Below are 5,000 nucleotides of genomic sequence, written 5' to 3' on the forward strand. Positions count from 1 at the left end.
TATACTGCTATTTTAAGATTGTTTTCCACACCAGAAAAGAGTAAACAATAAAAGCGGGCGCTGCACCGTAGTCGGCAGGATTTGAACCTGCGCGGGGAAACCCCAATGGATTTCTAGTCCATCACCTTAACCACTCGGCCACGACTACTCCTGAGCAAACCTGTTTCTAGTATAAACTTAACACTTTAGCCACACACAATGTCTCCTCCGCCCCTTACTTTATGCCGCTCTGCACCGTTCCCTTTTGGCCCTCCCATGACCCTTGAAAATGCATTCAAAAGTCAGAATCTCTATGGTCTGGCCCAAGTTCCCTAAATGCCATATCCCCTCCCTGCCAAGCTCGGACTAAGTGCCAGGGACAGATCTGTGCTAATAAACCTAGCAAGCGGCCAGGCAGCAGAGCCTCACCTTCACTAGGTTGCACTGGCTTCTGCCAGCTCCAAATTGAAACTGTTAACAGTGTCCTGTTTGGAAGCATGCCTGGGCAGGGGCTGTCTCTATGCAAATCGAGTTGCAGAGGCCTCCTGGGAGCCAATTTCGGCAGGCCATTTTGACAGGCTCCAGAGGAATAAATGGCCGCACAAGTGGTCCGGTAGTTAGTCTAAGCCATATGGCAAAGATTTGGGTGGTGGGCCTTCTGGGCATGTGGCCCTAAGTCTCAGAGGACCGCAGAATGGGTCCCTTCTGCCCATATAGAGAGGTCTTGGCCGATCGGGGCCGAGAGGACAGGGGCCTCACCACCCTCTGACGGTCCTCCTGGGCGCCCTTCCTCTGCTCTCTGCTGTTGTGGCAGAAAGCTGTGCCTTCAGTCCCCTGGCTTGCACAGGGCAGCAAAAGACTGTACTTTCACTGTGTCGCAGGTAGGGGGCCTCTCCTGAATGCATCTGCCAAGGAAGGTCTCGAAGTGACACGAGAACCCTTGTGCTGACACACAAAAAAGGCTCGGCAGATAGCTTGCGTGCCAGTTGCTCCATCCTCTGTATCCACATGGACCCCTCCCAATATCTGCTGTAAAGATGCAGGCAAGGAAAAGCGCAGGATGGGCTTCTTACAGAAGGAGGCGATGCCAGGCGTCGATGGCTCTAGCGGCAACTAGTGTCAGGGTGGAAATATAATCAGGCCCCCACCACTAACAGTCAGAGAGTCCTGGATGGGAGTCTTACCAATGTCTGCTTTATCGTCCATCCTATAATCAACATGCATGTTTACATCTTGTTTTGGGGACATTTCCGAGCAAATCGCAAAATTGCAGCTCAGTTCAAACCGAGACGTAGTCGGCAGGGTTCGAACCTGCGCGGGGAAACCCCAATGGATTTCAAGTCCATCGCCTTAACCACTCGGCCACGACTACCCATGAGAGTGAAACTCTCACTCGAAAGATTGTGCTGTGCTTACACAGAAGAGTCCTTAGTCTCTATCGCCTTGCCTCTAGATCTTGTCCTGTACTTTCCACCCTTCTCTCTCATCATGCACCGTTCTTTCTCCTCACAAGTTTCTTTTAAATGTACATATATGTTTGAAATTGCAAAACGAAACCCGTCAAAACGTACCAGTTTCTCTGCGTTGGCCTAAAGGATGAAGCCGCTTTTACTCCTAGGATCTTGCTTGAATATCTCAAGTGCGCCGCAGCCTCCTTTAGTAATTGTATTATACTGCTATTTTAAGATTGTTTTCCACACCAGAAAAGAGTAAACAATAAAAGCGGGCGCTGCACCGTAGTCGGCAGGATTTGAACCTGCGCGGGGAAACCCCAATGGATTTCTAGTCCATCACCTTAACCACTCGGCCACGACTACTCCTGAGCAAACCTGTTTCTAGTATAAACTTAACACTTTAGCCACACACAATGTCTCCTCCGCCCCTTACTTTATGCCGCTCTGCACCGTTCCCTTTTGGCCCTCCCATGACCCTTGAAAATGCATTCAAAAGTCAGAATCTCTATGGTCTGGCCCAAGTTCCCTAAATGCCATATCCCCTCCCTGCCAAGCTCGGACTAAGTGCCAGGGACAGATCTGTGCTAATAAACCTAGCAAGCGGCCAGGCAGCAGAGCCTCACCTTCACTAGGTTGCACTGGCTTCTGCCAGCTCCAAATTGAAACTGTTAACAGTGTCCTGTTTGGAAGCATGCCTGGGCAGGGGCTGTCTCTATGCAAATCGAGTTGCAGAGGCCTCCTGGGAGCCAATTTCGGCAGGCCATTTTGACAGGCTCCAGAGGAATAAATGGCCGCACAAGTGGTCCGGTAGTTAGTCTAAGCCATATGGCAAAGATTTGGGTGGTGGGCCTTCTGGGCATGTGGCCCTAAGTCTCAGAGGACCGCAGAATGGGTCCCTTCTGCCCATATAGAGAGGTCTTGGCCGATCGGGGCCGAGAGGACAGGGGCCTCACCACCCTCTGACGGTCCTCCTGGGCGCCCTTCCTCTGCTCTCTGCTGTTGTGGCAGAAAGCTGTGCCTTCAGTCCCCTGGCTTGCACAGGGCAGCAAAAGACTGTACTTTCACTGTGTCGCAGGTAGGGGGCCTCTCCTGAATGCATCTGCCAAGGAAGGTCTCGAAGTGACACGAGAACCCTTGTGCTGACACACAAAAAAGGCTCGGCAGATAGCTTGCGTGCCAGTTGCTCCATCCTCTGTATCCACATGGACCCCTCCCAATATCTGCTGTAAAGATGCAGGCAAGGAAAAGCGCAGGATGGGCTTCTTACAGAAGGAGGCGATGCCAGGCGTCGATGGCTCTAGCGGCAACTAGTGTCAGGGTGGAAATATAATCAGGCCCCCACCACTAACAGTCAGAGAGTCCTGGATGGGAGTCTTACCAATGTCTGCTTTATCGTCCATCCTATAATCAACATGCATGTTTACATCTTGTTTTGGGGACATTTCCGAGCAAATCGCAAAATTGCAGCTCAGTTCAAACCGAGACGTAGTCGGCAGGGTTCGAACCTGCGCGGGGAAACCCCAATGGATTTCAAGTCCATCGCCTTAACCACTCGGCCACGACTACCCATGAGAGTGAAACTCTCACTCGAAAGATTGTGCTGTGCTTACACAGAAGAGTCCTTAGTCTCTATCGCCTTGCCTCTAGATCTTGTCCTGTACTTTCCACCCTTCTCTCTCATCATGCACCGTTCTTTCTCCTCACAAGTTTCTTTTAAATGTACATATATGTTTGAAATTGCAAAACGAAACCCGTCAAAACGTACCAGTTTCTCTGCGTTGGCCTAAAGGATGAAGCCGCTTTTACTCCTAGGATCTTGCTTGAATATCTCAAGTGCGCCGCAGCCTCCTTTAGTAATTGTATTATACTGCTATTTTAAGATTGTTTTCCACACCAGAAAAGAGTAAACAATAAAAGCGGGCGCTGCACCGTAGTCGGCAGGATTTGAACCTGCGCGGGGAAACCCCAATGGATTTCTAGTCCATCACCTTAACCACTCGGCCACGACTACTCCTGAGCAAACCTGTTTCTACTATAAACTTAACACTTTAGCCACACACAATGTCTCCTCCGCCCCTTACTTTATGCCGCTCTGCACCGTTCCCTTTTGGCCCTCCCATGACCCTTGAAAATGCATTCAAAAGTCAGAATCTCTATGGTCTGGCCCAAGTTCCCTAAATGCCATATCCCCTCCCTGCCAAGCTCGGACTAAGTGCCAGGGACAGATCTGTGCTAATAAACCTAGCAAGCGGCCAGGCAGCAGAGCCTCACCTTCACTAGGTTGCACTGGCTTCTGCCAGCTCCAAATTGAAACTGTTAACAGTGTCCTGTTTGGAAGCATGCCTGGGCAGGGGCTGTCTCTATGCAAATCGAGTTGCAGAGGCCTCCTGGGAGCCAATTTCGGCAGGCCATTTTGACAGGCTCCAGAGGAATAAATGGCCGCACAAGTGGTCCGGTAGTTAGTCTAAGCCATATGGCAAAGATTTGGGTGGTGGGCCTTCTGGGCATGTGGCCCTAAGTCTCAGAGGACCGCAGAATGGGTCCCTTCTGCCCATATAGAGAGGTCTTGGCCGATCGGGGCCGAGAGGACAGGGGCCTCACCACCCTCTGACGGTCCTCCTGGGCGCCCTTCCTCTGCTCTCTGCTGTTGTGGCAGAAAGCTGTGCCTTCAGTCCCCTGGCTTGCACAGGGCAGCAAAAGACTGTACTTTCACTGTGTCGCAGGTAGGGGGCCTCTCCTGAATGCATCTGCCAAGGAAGGTCTCGAAGTGACACGAGAACCCTTGTGCTGACACACAAAAAAGGCTCGGCAGATAGCTTGCGTGCCAGTTGCTCCATCCTCTGTATCCACATGGACCCCTCCCAATATCTGCTGTAAAGATGCAGGCAAGGAAAAGCGCAGGATGGGCTTCTTACAGAAGGAGGCGATGCCAGGCGTCGATGGCTCTAGCGGCAACTAGTGTCAGGGTGGAAATATAATCAGGCCCCCACCACTAACAGTCAGAGAGTCCTGGATGGGAGTCTTACCAATGTCTGCTTTATCGTCCATCCTATAATCAACATGCATGTTTACATCTTGTTTTGGGGACATTTCCGAGCAAATCGCAAAATTGCAGCTCAGTTCAAACCGAGACGTAGTCGGCAGGGTTCGAACCTGCGCGGGGAAACCCCAATGGATTTCAAGTCCATCGCCTTAACCACTCGGCCACGACTACCCATGAGAGTGAAACTCTCACTCGAAAGATTGTGCTGTGCTTACACAGAAGAGTCCTTAGTCTCTATCGCCTTGCCTCTAGATCTTGTCCTGTACTTTCCACCCTTCTCTCTCATCATGCACCGTTCTTTCTCCTCACAAGTTTCTTTTAAATGTACATATATGTTTGAAATTGCAAAACGAAACCCGTCAAAACGTACCAGTTTCTCTGCGTTGGCCTAAAGGATGAAGCCGCTTTTACTCCTAGGATCTTGCTTGAATATCTCAAGTGCGCCGCAGCCTCCTTTAGTAATTGTATTATACTGCTATTTTAAGATTGTTTTCCACACCAGAAAAGAGTAAACAATAAAAGCG

General features: G+C 50.6%; 3 non-coding genes across 3 annotated transcripts; all 3 read right to left on the reverse strand.

Annotated features, from left to right (window-relative positions):
- Positions 1-1,269: 1,269 nt before the first annotated feature.
- On the reverse strand, positions 1,270-1,351 carry TRNAS-UGA (transfer RNA serine (anticodon UGA)). The gene has a single exon. It is a non-coding gene; the product is annotated as a tRNA-Ser (tRNA).
- Positions 1,352-2,917: 1,566 nt separating this feature from the next.
- TRNAS-UGA (transfer RNA serine (anticodon UGA)) lies at positions 2,918-2,999 on the reverse strand. Its single transcript has one exon. It is a non-coding gene; the product is annotated as a tRNA-Ser (tRNA).
- A 1,566-nt stretch (positions 3,000-4,565) lies between these two features.
- On the reverse strand, positions 4,566-4,647 carry TRNAS-UGA (transfer RNA serine (anticodon UGA)). Its single transcript has one exon. It is a non-coding gene; the product is annotated as a tRNA-Ser (tRNA).
- Between the last annotated feature and the right edge of the window lie 353 nt (positions 4,648-5,000).

Source organism: Ambystoma mexicanum, chromosome 3q (assembly GCF_040938575.1).
Source record: "Ambystoma mexicanum isolate Mex_15411 chromosome 3q, UKY_AmexF1_1, whole genome shotgun sequence".
NCBI lineage: Eukaryota > Metazoa > Chordata > Amphibia > Caudata > Ambystomatidae > Ambystoma > Ambystoma mexicanum.